Genomic DNA, 14,497 nt, shown 5'->3' with positions numbered 1-14,497 from the left:
GTGCGTGCGTGCAAAGACAGGGTGTGTGTGTGTGCGTGCGTGTGCAAGAGCTGTGTAAAGGCCAGCCAATAGGAAGACAGGGTGTGTGTGTGTGTGCGTGCGAAGACAGGGTGTGTGTCTATACTATACCTACCTTGGCCTAAACATCAGCAGCACAGGGAACTACAACCAAGCTGTAAAGGACCTGAGAGACAAGGCAAGAAGGGCATTCTATGCCATCAAAAGAAACATCAAAATAGACATCCCAATTAAAACCTGGCTTAAAATACTGGACTCGGTGATAGAACCAATTTCCCTCTATGGTTGCGAGATCTGGGGACCATTAGCAAACCATGACCTGGAAAAATGGGATAAACACCAAACCGAGACCCTACACACAGAATTCTGCAAATCCATTCTCCGTACCCAGCGAAAAACACCAAATAATGCATGCAGGGCAGAATTAGGACGATACCCACTCATAATCAAAATAAAAAAGAGAGCACTTAAGTTCTACAACCACCTAAAAGAAAGTGACCTAGATGCACTCCATAACAAGGCACTCACACACAGTGAAACTCTAGAGAGATGCCCCCTCAGCCAGCTGGCCCTGGAACTCCGGGCACAAACACAAACAGAGCCACGAGATAGAAAACCCATTGGACTAAACCAAATTATAAAACAGCAAAGGGAAAACTATCTGACACATTGGAAAGAAGCAACACAAAAGCAGAGTAAACTAGAATGCTATCTGGCCCTAAACAGAGAATACACAGTGGCAGAATACCTGAGCACCGTGACCGACCCAAAACAAAGAAAAATCTTAACTAGGTACAGACTCAGTGAGCACAGTCTCGCGATCGAGAAAGGCCGTCATAGGCAGACCTGTATCCCGAGAGAAGACAGACTATGCACCCACTGCACACTAAACGAAGTGGAAACCGAGCTACACTTCCTAACCATCTGCCCATTGTACCAAGACATCAGAGACACATACTTCCCACAGATTACAACCACACACGGAGATTTTGAAAACATGACCAATGACAAAAAACTCCCATATCTGCTGGGCGAAGTACAACAATGTGCAAACACAGCAGCAAGATTTGTGAGTTGCTGTGATAGGAGAAGGATATCAAATGGAACACAACCACCCTAAAGACTAATAATTGTGTATATTCCTGCACTATACCTGCATCGAGTTATCTTGGTACACAGAAGTTGATCTATTGAAGATTCTGACCTTCAAAGTACATAATTTTTGTTTTGATTGTATTGCTGTATTGTTGTATTGTTCTTTCTGCTTTGGCAATGTAAACGTATGTTTTCTCGTGCCAATAAAGCCCTTTGAATTGAAATTGAATTGAATTGTGTGTGCGTGCGTGCGTGCGTGCGTGCGTGCGTGCACTTCACGTGCACTTCACTTGCATGTGTCTAGCCTAATTGCACAAATAGCAGACCTACAAGCTCACAAGGTATCGCAGAGCAACTCATTGAGATCTTGTAACTTTAATGTCAAGCCCTGTAATTAAGCCCTTATATGTCTCAGCTGTGGAAGTAAAAAGAGTTCTACTACTTGCCAGCACTATGACTGGGAGATTTCAATGGTCCTGGATGGAGGAAACTATGCCCGAACAAATTGCTCTATCGCAAAAAGTAAAAGTCGAATGCAAATATTTTTTTCGCTTTGAGTGGCCTGAGATATTGAGGTACACCATGTGCGATTGTGGTGTTGGTACGATTGAAAATGTGGTTATAAGAGCGAGTTAAGAATTGTCAGCGCGATAATTTCCTCGTAAGAATGATACAATGGAGGTCAATGAGCAGATTGACTGTTTTTGTGTCACTTAAAAGGCCGTAGTTCACATTCTGTATGTCTCTGTGCTTTGGTGGTCACATTGTGTGAAAGAGGACATGTGTGGCTACAAAATGACAAAAGAACATGCGTGTAAAATGAATACTTTGGCCGGGACGACAATTTGTTTGGTAAATTTTCAAGGAAAGAATTTCAGTCTCCACACTCTAGTCAAAGAAGGCCCGCACTCTAAAATGGCACTAATTACACGAAACGGCCTGCGATTGAACTGCGATTTCGGAAAAACCGTTTAACGTATTCGAATACGGTTTGAACCACGAAAAAGTCCAGAGTCGTGTGAGCGTTCTAAAGTTTAAATCACGTTTCTACGACAAAGTATGCCAGAGTAATGAGGCTGCAAAAGTGAGCTTGATTTAGAGATAAATCCCATACATTGTCAATGGGAGGGAAAAACTATGAATAAAGTTAAATATTTTAAAAAGTATAAACTTTTTCAAAACAACTTTTTCACCAATGAAAGTTCAAAGATAGATGAACATTATAAAGTTTGAATGAAGTTTCAAAGTGAAAGTATGATGGAGTAATAAGAGCTCAAAAAAGTTAACTGTGAAAAATGGGACCTTTCTTCCATCGACTCTCATTATAAAGGATGTTAAAAAAAGTTTAAAAGTTAAAAAGTATAAAAAGTATAAAACTTTGTAAAAATAAAAATACAAGCACACATCACTGCAAAGAGCTGAACAGTTTGAAGTTTGAACTAAATTTCTAGCATAAAGTATGTGGAAGTAGTAGGGTGGCAAAAAAACGGGTGGAATAAATAAATAAGTAAGTAAATATAGGCTGGCAATAACTAGTGTGTGCTCGCTGTGGCGAGCCCACAAATAGCAGATCTACAAGCTTGTATATAGGTCTGCTATTTTTTTTAAACTGTCAGGATTTAAGACATTTCTAGAATCTGATCTCAGGTCAAAATGCGTTAAAGAACCACCATTCTTCTGTGCGTTTAGAATCTGATCTCAGGTCAGAATGGGATATAGTATGAACATCCCACGTGTATAGTGACAGCAGCAGCTATAGGGCTTATGATGAGATGCTTTCTGTTGTCCTGCTGCTCGAGTGTAAATGAGCTGTTCAGCTCCATGGAGAATCCTTTTTACTGCCATCGTCTCTACCTGTGTTTGTCTCCCAGCCTCTTTAGCAGAGAATCCCCGCAGTGGCACTCTGTCTTTTTCTCTCTCTCACTTTGGGCTATATTTAGTATACTGTATACACAGTACAGTACTGTATCCAACTGATATGCATGCATGGCAGACGCCGAGTGGCTGTTGGTGCAAAACATTGTCGAGTTGTTTTATCGCCTAAGTAAAGCAGGCATAGCCAATGAACATCTGCAGTTGTTTAGTATAGGCTATAGGCTATTCATGCCCAGGTGGTCATAATTCACAGACGGGGTGGTTTAACGGAGGTGGTTAATCACCCTGAAGGTGAATTATATCCCGACAATGACCACCTATAGGCAGATATTATCCCACTTATTACATGGCTACTTAATACATAAATGAATAAATTGACCCAAAACACAACAAAACAAGATATTTATTACATGGCTACTTAATACATAAATGAATAAATTGACCCAAAACACAACAAAACAAGATATTTCCCTGCTTGGTAATGAAAGTATTCCATTAGTGTCGCGCTGGCCATGCTTCTGCCCAGCTGCAGCACTGTCGGGAAAAAAAACAATTCAAATAGAATCCATTTTTGGGTATACTGCTTCGTCTATTTCTGCCTCAAATGTTTTCAAAAACATTTTTTGAGAGCAGTTTTTGGTTTAGCTGTAAAATGACATTGTGTGTTGTTTGTTGGAAACTGCAGTACATCAAGCGGGGACACGGCAGGTGCACTCCGAGGGTTTGATTATATAGGCATCGGTCTGTTATCTCAACTGCTGAGATATAACGCTGCGACGCGCTGAGAGCTTGTAGATCGGATATTTTGCGGGGCGCAACCCAGAACTCTTTTATCTACTGGAGATGCGGTGTATATACGACAAACCAAATGTGTTCAACGCAAAATGCTGCGTTCAAGTTCAGGAGACTTCGGGGGAAAAAAAGCTATTCCCCTGAATGCTGCCTTTCCGGCATGTGACATGGAAAGGAGTGGCATTTGCATATTCTTTCACCGTGCAGTAAATGTTGCATTCGTGGTCTGGAAAGGGCAGTTGTGTCCCTGTGTGTGTGTGTGTGGTGGAGAGGGGGGAAAAAAAGGAAATGACTGAAATATCACGGCAATTCACGCCGTGGGAGGGATGCATATAGTGCGAACCACTTTGAGGTTGCCGTAGAAACCGCGAGCGGGGCTATTTGTTCCAATTTGCTCGTGTGTATCGAGATCAAACAAGGGCCGGCCTGCAACCCAAAGTGCTCTCGTACGCATATTAGCGCCGTCCACGTTTGATTTAGCCGCACAGCTGAGGTACCTATATACATTCATTTGATTTATATCCACATTCACCAATTCAATTTGAAAACATTTAAGCCTCTTGTTTGTTTGGTTTTCCTTCTGTTGTGGTGCACGAAATAGAAGGTACAGTTAATTCAAATAGCTATAGGGGGTGCTGACATGTGAGACTTGATGCAGTGTGTGGTTTTGTATAGGGGTGAGTATAAAGTCCCCCAGGCTGTTTGATGTAGTGGAGTTTTAGTGGTGGGGGGGTTCGACTGTTACCTCCTCTCTCTCTCTCTCTCTGTCTTCCTCCTCCCCAGCTCCATGGAGTCTTGCTTTATATCACGCAGACTAATAATAGTAAGAGAGTGTCGACACTATAGCGTTGACTGTCTCCCATTGTATAACGATGGAATGCGGAAGTGCCCATTCTATCTCAATGGGATAGTTCCAGCCATAGGAGCAACGTTTGGAACTATAGCCCAATAGGCACCCGCTTTGCGGTGAGATCAAAGCGTGTCGCTACTCGTCTATATACTCACGCTGCATGGGCAAGACTTATACGCTGTTGTTGTTGTTGTTATCATTTGTTTTGGGAGCGGAAGTTACAGGTTTTTGGCGTAAGGAAATTACGTTGATGCTTTACATTTACAACAGTGGTTCCTTGAGGGAGTTCCAGGGAGGTCCCCAGCTAAATGATAGTTTGGAACCAAATGGACCCTTATGGGTCTGTAACTCTGAGAGTGTATACAAATGGAACCAAATGGATTGGAATGGTTCCATTTGTACACTCTCAGAGTTACATTAACATTGATTTTACAATATAAATTGGGGATCCCAGAGATAGAAATGCCATTAAACAGGGGGTCTGTAGACTAATATGCACGTCAAACTGGGGGTCCTTGAAATTAAACGGGTTGAGAATCACTGCTGGAGCCGTAACGATCATCTGTTATGGACGGTCCATATCTTTTTCAAATGGGGGGTCCGCCGGCTCATCGGTGTCAATTTGGGGCTCCTTGACATGAAAAGGTTTTGGAACTCTGCGAATGAAACACGTGTTGTGATTGGTCGGGAAAAAAATATCGTATCCGGATGGAAATGACAGATGTTCCGGACCGACACTTCCGCCGATATAGCGTCTCTGCCTTGAGGTTGTGAGTGACCATGCAGGCTTTTCTCTTCACAGATGAGTAAGCCTGGGACCGAGGCTATAGCTATATATAGGCCAGTGGGGGTCCCCTGATGGCAGTGAAGTGACCATTTTATTTAATGACTTTCAAGACATTTTTAATACCTCAAAGAAAGAAAGAAAGACAAGACAAAAACCACTACACTGCATCAAAAGTATAGTCAACGTATACTATATAAAAACAGGTGAAATATTAGTGGAATTGTATAAGAAAGGGAAAATTTGCCCGAAAAATTGTGGTTTACTTTCTCCACCACTGTAGGCCATTCCTGCGCCGCCCTCCTGCACTCGCCATTGGGAAGTTTGGCGGTTTGTTTACGAGAGCAGCTCTTTTGTGGCACTCCACAGTCCACACACACACACACACACACACACACACACACAGAGACCACTTATGCTGAGAAAACCAACAACACAGTGAAAGACTCTCCCCTCCCCCCTCTCTCTCTACTCTCTATCTCTGTCTCTCTCTCTCTCTCTCTCTCTCTCTCTCTCTCTCTCTCTCGCAGTGTTGATTTCGTCAAACTATGACGAAAAACGTCCGTCGACTATACCTTTTTCCACTGACATAAACTAAACTTTCGTCAACAAATAAAAACTAGACAAAAATGTTAGGAAGGGACTAGTGGACGATCCAGTATAAGTCGTGGTGAAAATAGCACGGTGAAAATAGCTGATCTACAAGCTCACAACGCGTCGCAGCGCGGCGCGTTGTGAGCTTGTAGATCGGCTGTTTTCAGCGAGTGTAAAAACAGTCATTACGACGGCATCGACGGCACCACCACAATACATTTCAGTCGACTGAATCAACTGCAGATTTAGTCGGCTAAACTCTTGTGTCTAATGTGACTAAAACTAAATGAAAACTCTCTCTCTCTCTCTCTCTCTCTCTCTCTCTCTCTCTCTCCAGAAGCAGTGTGTAAAGGGATAGGCGTTGTTGTCGTCAGGCCCGTCCTTGCAACCAGAGGGATGCTGGGCCAGTGATGCCTACTAGGTGGTGAGTACTCACTTCCCCGTTTCCTTTGCATATACACTAACTAAGTTTTAACCACTGCCATCATGTGAGCTTTTCCATTGTCTTATTTTCACTATTTTGGAAAATGTATATTTAAAAAAAAAAATACCCCAAAATAAGGACGCCATGCATGGTTCAGGATGAAAGTGTTTAAAATTTAAATCCTTTTCGATTTAAGTTTCCACCGCCTCGTTTTTCTATACTTTTGCTACACGAGGTACTATGATGAAGTTCCATAACGTCCACAGTACACTTTCCTCTTCTTTTCACTGCTTAACACAGGACTTCCCCCCCCCCTCTCTCTCGTTTGTTTTGAAACCGTTCTTCAAATATCCTGCTGGTCCTACATAGGCTATACATCTGTTAATACCCCCCTCTCTCTCTCCATCTATTCCCTTCACTCTGTGGCCCCTGTAGTAAAAAGTGAGGCAGCCTTTTATGTGTATAGGAAGCCTTTTATTCTGACTGAGAGAGTAGAAGTGAATTTGAAAAGCAGCACAATTGTGGCAACAGAGACGACGACGAGGAGGAGTGAGTGAGTAGGGACAAAAACAGGAGGAAGAGGAGGAAGTGTGTGTGTGTGTGTGTGTGTGTGTGTGTGTGTGTGTGTGTGTGTGTGTGTGTGTGTGTGTGTGTGTGTGTGTGTGTGTGTGTGTGTGTGTGTGTGTGTGTGTGTGTGTGTGTGTGTGTGTGTGTGTGTGTGTGTGTGTGTGTGTGTGTGTGTGGGGGGGGGGATTCTTTCATACAGGCTGCTATTGGAGGCGTTTATTTCCCTCTGTAGCGCTCTCTCTGTCTGTTTCACTTTGTCTGTATCTCTCTCTGTCTCTGTCTCTCTCTGTCTCTCTCTGTCTGTCTCTCTCTGTCTCTCTCTGTCTGTTTCACTTTGTCTGTCTCTCTCTCTGTCTCTGTCTCTCTCTGTCTGTCTCTCTCTGTCTCTCTCTGTCTGTTTCACTTTGTCTGTCTCTCTCTGTCTCTCTCTGTCTCTCTCTGTCTGTCTCTCTCTGTCTCTCTCTGTCTCTCTGTCTGTCTGTCTCTCTCTGTCTCTCTCTGTCTGTTTCACTTTGTCTGTCTCTCTCTCTGTCTCTGTCTGTCTCTCTCTCTCTCTCTCTCTCTCTCTCTCTCTCTCTCTCTCTCTCTCTCTCTCTCAGTGCAGAAACATCCCATTCCCTAATTGGGTCCTCTGTGGTGTAACGGTGTGCTCAGATCGTTTGTGATGTCGTCATGTCGAGTATACACCTGCTGCTATATTATCGCCTTCCGCCTCATAACAAACAGGAGTCACTGAGCTTGTGCAGATCAATAGATCACTACCCTTTTTTTCCCCCCTCGCTGGATTCTAGTAACGTTCTACCCTTTAAAAAGTTTCCAATGCAACCCCACAAGACACGATCCATAATGAGCTGCATGGCGGATGGATTGCGAGATGCACACTGCAGTATATATCCCATTCTGACCTGAGATCAGATTCATACGAGGTTTTCCACTGGACACACACTGGTCTGATTAAACCATTCTGACCTGAGATCAGATTCTAAAAAATGTCAGTCGTTCTTCGATTTTTCAAAAATAGCAGACCTACAAGCTCGTAGCGCGCCACTCGGTGGCGCGCTATGAGCTTGTAGATCTGCTATTTTTCAATAGCTAAAGCATAACATGATGCCAACACCAAAATGGGTTCCCGTTCAGAATGGGATATGTGACGTTGGGCTTTGTAATTGGAGCAAATCCTATACTTTCCTCAGTGTGTTTCGTTGTTATGCAAGGAAGGAAGGAAGTAGTACGGCGTTAACTTTTAAAATGCACTCGGAAAAACGAAATGAATACAAATGTCACCAAGTGTTAACCCATTTAGACCTGACGGCGATTCCACAAATGTCTTCTAAATCTTGACAGTTTTCTGACAGTTTCTATATCAGTGCAGTTCTCAAACATTTTCATGTCAAGGACCCCCAACATTATATGTAATTGGCTTCCAACCCCCCATCTCAAAATATGTTGTTCCAGGGACCCCCCCCAGAAGCAAAGATTTGAGTTAAAAACGTTCGCTCTGAAAGAATATATATTCCAAATTTTTCAAAAATATAGCAGACTATGCGCCAACAGTGCTATGAGCTTGTAGATCTGCTATTTTTTCCGACAGCTAAAGCATAACATAATACTTAAATCACCAAAGGTATGCACTGCACACAGCCCGGAACAAATGCACACTTAGCTTAGTCCTAACAACTGCCGTACAGACTCCCCCAGAGAGAGCCACAGAGAAGCTCAATTCATCACGAAAGCCACAGGACAGTTGTGTTCCAATATACCCCCCCCCTCCTCATTGCATGTACTGTATGTCAGTGTGTGTATATTTTATATATTATCCCCGCAGGCCAGACTATAGCCCTGCATGGCTGGCATTGTCTTATATTATACTATTCTGTTGCTCTATTCCCCTCCCTCCCTCCCTCCCCTCCCTCCCGCAGCGGGTCCACCTCTTCTTTCACTTAGACTTGCCTCGATTCAAATCGGTGGCCTAAATGTGTGTGTCCCCCCCCACCCTCGTCCATCCGTCTGTCCGTCCCTAATATGTGTGGTTGGAGTGTCGGTGGGTGCAGCCAGGCCCTTCTTCTTCGCCAGCTCATTTCAACCCATTTAGGCCCGGAATTTAAAAACAAAAGTCTTCTAAATCCTGACTGTTTTCTGAAAAAAAAACCCATGTTTCAGTGGTCAGTTGGTTCTCAAACATATTCATGTCAAGGACCCCCAAATATATATGACATAGTCCTCCTCCCCATGTGAAAATATGTTGTTCCAGGGACCTCCCCCGCATAGAAGCAAAGATTCGAGTTCAAAACGTTCGCTCTGAAAGAATATTATATCCAAAGATTTGCGCCCCCTTTTTTTACGATTTTTCAAAAAATAGCAGATCTACAAGCTCGTAGCTTGTAGATCTGCTATTTTTCAATAGCTAAAGTATAACATAATGCTTTAAAAAAAACACCAAAAGGGGTTCCCAACACCGTCCAGAATGTGTTTAACCCATTCTGAACGGGAACCCATTTTGGTGTTTAGCATCATGTTATGCTTTAGCTATTGAAAAATAGCAGATCTACAGCTTGTAGGTCTGCTATTTTTGAAAAATCGAAGAACGACTGACATTTCTAGAATCTGATCTCAGGTCAGAATGGGTTAATCAGACCAGTGTGTGTCCAGTGGAAAACCTCGTATGAATCTGATCTCAGGTCAGAATGGGTTAAAGAGAGCTGTTGCTTGTGTTTGCCTTATTGGTCGGGGTTTGCTCCTGAAGGAGAGCAGGGGGGGGCCTTATGTTCTCTCCAATCTCGCTCCTGCGCCGCTGCTGTTTGCTGATATTTGGTTCGAGGATGACAATAAATCCGGAAGAAAACACTACCCTTTCAACCCAAATGAGAGCGTGGGTGCGTGCGTGCGTGCGTGCGAGAGAGAGACCTTTTTTAAAACAAGGACATGGGACACATCCCTGGATGGTGGGGGGGGGGGGGGGGTGAGGGGGCTTCTCTTTAAAGCGGTTTCGTGGCCCCTAGGGCCGAATTAAGGGAAGCGTCATTATCCCTGGCAAATTACCACGCCGCCTTTGTGGTCCTTGCCACGGTACATTAGGGTGCCTTTTAAAAACGTGGCTGAGCTATGCCCATTCAGCGCACAAAGGGAGAGGGGCCTACTGGCAGATCCTTGGCCGGGCTCACACAGGAGGCATTCACACACACACACACACACACACACACACACACACCACACCAACACACTGGCCTGCCTGGCTGGGGGGGATGGGGGCGGAGAGGGTCTTCTTCTAACACATTTAGGCCCGACGTCGGGGGGAAAAAAAAATCTTCTAAATTCTGACAGTTTTCTGAAATACCTCATGTTTCTGTATCGGTGGTGCTCAATATTTCATGTCAAGGACCCCAAAAATTATATGTAATTCATGGCCGCCGTGACCCCCCCATCTGAACATATGTTGTTCCAGGGACCCCACCCCCAGAAGCAAAGATTTTAGTTAAAAACGTTTTGCTCAAGAAGGACATTTATATATTCAAAGATGTGTGCCGCAATTCTCCCGATTAAAAAAATATATATACAAGCTCGTAGCTTGTAGATCTGCTATTTTTCAATAGCTTAAAGTATGACATAATGCTTTAAAAAACACCAAAAGGGGGTTCCCGCCCAGAATGGGCTAAGATGAGTCAAAAAAAAAAAAAAAAACGCATCTCAGATGCTGGCCCATGCCTCATGTGACATGCCTGAGAAAGAAGATGTCATCGGCCACCATATAGCCCCCCGCATCCGGCTTAGTTTGAGCAAGAACTCGGGTTTCGTAATGAAACGCTCTTGGATCTGATTGATGAGACCCCTGATGGAGGGCGGGTGAACGTTGTGGTATATAGTCATTGTGAGGCTGTAGCTCAATGTTCCACTTCCGCATGCTGTTCACTGAGACGTTGGGTTATTTTCTCTATACGCACAATGGGTAGATTAACCCCCCTATTCAGACCTGAGATCTGATTCTACCAAAATGTCTTCTCTAAATCGTGATTTCTGATTCTCAGACTATTTCATGTCAAGGACCCCAAAAAAGATGTGTAAAAAACGTTCGCTCTGAAAGAATATATATATTCAAAGATTTGTGCCACATTTTTTTTTAAATGGCAGATCTACAAGCTCGTAGACCACCAAACGTGGTTCACGTCCTGAATGGGTTTACACATTGGGTGCCACCTGGCGGACGAAAGTGGATGGTGCTTCGTGCATGCCACCGGATCAGAATCTGTTTAGGTATGACGCACGTCCGGTTTTGGGTTCCACCTTGGATGCTAAATTATTAGCGTTAATGCTAGCATGCTATAAAATGAGGCCAATCCTTGCTCTAAGAAAACGCCAATGTTCCAATCGCGATCACCGGATAATCACAAATGACCTCCGAACATCGGCCATTTGTTCAAAACCACGGACAGCGGCGTATAGTTTCAGAGAAAGGAGCGTGCAAAGGCAGCGGCTATACTACAGAAGCTAACGGCTATGGAGAAACGGAAGCAGTGCTGGGACGAGGCCTTATAGCAAGCGTCCGTATAGCAACCGGAGCGATTCCAAAGATGAAACACAGCAGGGCTTTCTCATAGCTATATCAAACGCCTTAAAGGACAACTTTTTCAACCAAGGTTCATGTTTTAGGTTGTTATTAGAGAAAGTAAAACGTGAGTGAAAAAGTGAAAAAAGAATTAACCCTCATCTTTTACTTTCTCTAATAACAACCTAAAACTAAAGTTGTCCTTTAAGGACCAGCTTACTCGTCATGGTTGCCCGCGTAATTAATGTATAGGGCGAGTATAAATGTGATTAGCACCTAATGTGTTGATAAAGACTGAGTTATGTTCAAGTAAAGAAAGCGACAACGTTTCGATGTTCCAGTCACATCTTCGTCTGACGAAGATGTGACCGAAACATCGAAATGTTGTCGCTTTTTTTACTTGCACCCTGCTAATAAAATAAGGGCTTAAAACTGTCTTGAGTTACTCCAGTGTCTCCTTTTCCTCCTGTAAACCTGTCCTATGCTCTGAGATGCACCGGACTGGCCTGCCATAATAGGCTATATAGAGGCGTGGTTGAACTCCCTTCTGAAAAGACTCGAGTTAACATTCGGTTGCACACATATATCGTGTCGCGCACAGAAAATAGCCACACTCTGCTCTTATGCTCTTGTATAGATCTGCTATTTCTCAGCCGTGAGACACGACGAGTGCACAGCTAAGTCGAAAGCAGACGTATACAAAGCCTTTCCTGTGTTGTTGTTGTATACCTATAGGGGGCATTGTTCAGGGAGCATAATACAGAATTATGGGGTGCAAAGCGTTTGTGGCCCCTGCATTGGTTACTGCTCCAGTGGTTATGGGGGTCATCTGAGATGACTGGAACCTTTGCCGTTTAAGTCCACGCCTCCTTTGTCCTCCTCCCGCCATTGAGTGACTAGAGCTCTCAACAGTTGTAGGATCGTATTGTTGTTTCTCCGGTTTCTTTTTCTCTCACTTTCTTTCATTTGTCAGGATTTTTTCAACCAATACAGAGGTCGCTGCACCATATAGAACGGTTTCCCAGACGATTTACAACGTGTAAAATGTTTTGCTAGGATTCAAGGTCTCGTCTAAAATGTTTTATTGGTCATGCTTAATGTACAGTCGACATCGGCGCTGATACTCAACGTCCTCGCATCGCTCTGCAACCTTAAACTCCCCGGAGAAACATAAATAATAAAGGCACTCCAAGTATTGCACACACACACACACACACACGCGCGCGCACCGCACACACACGCGCACCTCGGTAAATACCACGAGTGAGCAGAACATTTGTTCCCTGGCGCGTTGCCAGTATTTATCATCTAATCAACTTGGAGGCTTTACCTCTGCGATTGATGGCTTCTTCATTTTATTTTCCCTTATTCCCTGCAGTAGTAGGGGCCCGTGGGGAGATTTCATTACTCCGTAACGTTGTTTCCCCCAGTTTTTATGAACTCAATTCCTCTACCGAGGAAGATGAAGAAAAAGGGGGGAGTCTTTTGTTCACGGTGGGGCCTGCCATGCTGGAGACACTGAGCCCCCGTAAACACTGTGCTGATCTTTGGATCATTAAGCCATTCTGAACGGGAACCCCCTTTTGGTGTTTTTAAAGCATTATGTGGAAATAAAAGCGCGGCACCGAGTGCCGCGCTTTGAGCTTGCAGGTCTGCTATTTTGAAAAATTGTTGAAAATGTAGTGCAAACCTTTTGAATATATATTCTTTCAGAGCCAACGTTTTTTTTTAACTCAAATCTTTGCTTCTAGGGAACAACATATTTTGAGACGGGGCGGGGTCTGCGGCCAAATTCAGATAATCTTGAGGGTCCTTGACGTGAAAATGTTGAAAACCACTGACATTAGAAAGTAGAAACATGTGTTTTTTTCAGAAAACTGTCAGGATTTAGAAGAAATTTTGTAAGGTCTAAACGGGTTAAGCTGTGAGCCTTGGGTCGTTTGGTTCTTTATCACCCCACGGCCGGGGGGGGGGGGGGGATCTCAGGCCGTAACGTAACGGACGAGGCTAACTGGCTAATGATTAGCTGTCGTCAAACGAGCCTCCGCAATGGACCAAGCCCTGCTGCTGACTATAGCCGAAAGGGAGGAGGGCTATGAAAACATATAAATCAGCCTTCAAATACTGTGACCTCAAAGCTTTTTGGTCTAGTTGTGTGTGTGTGTGTGTGTGTGTGTGTGTGTGCACTGACTGCAGCAGGACTCAGGGCTGGTTAAACATGTTGCTGATGTCTAAATCTGAAGCCACATCAAGGCCCTGCACTTAACCACACTAACCCTATATTATAGCGTCCCTATACTCTGGGGGGCAAACATTCAGATCCAAATTGGAGTTCCACCACAAGCTCACAACGCGTTGAATCGTCACACGTTGTGAGCTTATAGAGACGAGTATTTTCAGGCAAGGTCGTATAGAGGGAAAAAAAGTCACACTCGTGTTAAGTGAGGGGCAGTATTTATATCCACCAGATGACGTCTTATACGTTGTCATTTAACCCATTCTGACCTGAGATCAGATCCATACGATGTTTCCACTGGACAACACACTGGTCTGATTAACCCATTCTGACCTGAGATCAGATTCTAAAAAATGTCAGTCGTTCTTCGATTTTTCAAAAATAGCAGACCTACAAGCTCGTAGCGCGCCACTCGGTGGCGCGCTATGAGCTTGTAGGTCTGCTATTTCTTTGGCTTCTGGGGCGACCCTGGAACTATACATATTTTGAGATGGGGGGGTTCGTGGCCCAATAGATATCATTCTGGGGGTCCTTGGCGTGAAAAAGGTTGAGCACCACTGACACAGAAACATGGGTTTTTCAGAAAGAAAATAGGATTTAGAAGCCTCGACCTCTGTACAAAATGGGTTAAGCGTCCATAGACTTGGCTGACCACATGACCTATAGTTTGGGGGAAGCCATGCCATTGGAGGGGCTATAGCCTTTAGCACCATTCAAAAAAG

General features: G+C 44.0%; 1 protein-coding gene across 1 annotated transcript in view; it reads left to right on the top strand.

Moving 5' to 3' along the window:
- The window catches only part of sema5ba (sema domain, seven thrombospondin repeats (type 1 and type 1-like), transmembrane domain (TM) and short cytoplasmic domain, (semaphorin) 5Ba), a gene marked incomplete at its 3' end in the record, with an annotated part of 237,128 nt that overhangs the window by 45,734 nt on the left and 176,897 nt on the right, over positions 1-14,497 (top strand). The window contains 1 exon segment of the mRNA XM_080786023.1: positions 6,349-6,432.

The sequence above is a fragment of the Protomyctophum bolini genome (genome assembly GCF_963924005.1).
Source record: "Protomyctophum bolini genome assembly, chromosome: 16".
NCBI lineage: Eukaryota > Metazoa > Chordata > Actinopteri > Myctophiformes > Myctophidae > Protomyctophum > Protomyctophum bolini.
This window is presented reverse-complemented; position numbering and strand designations above follow the sequence as displayed.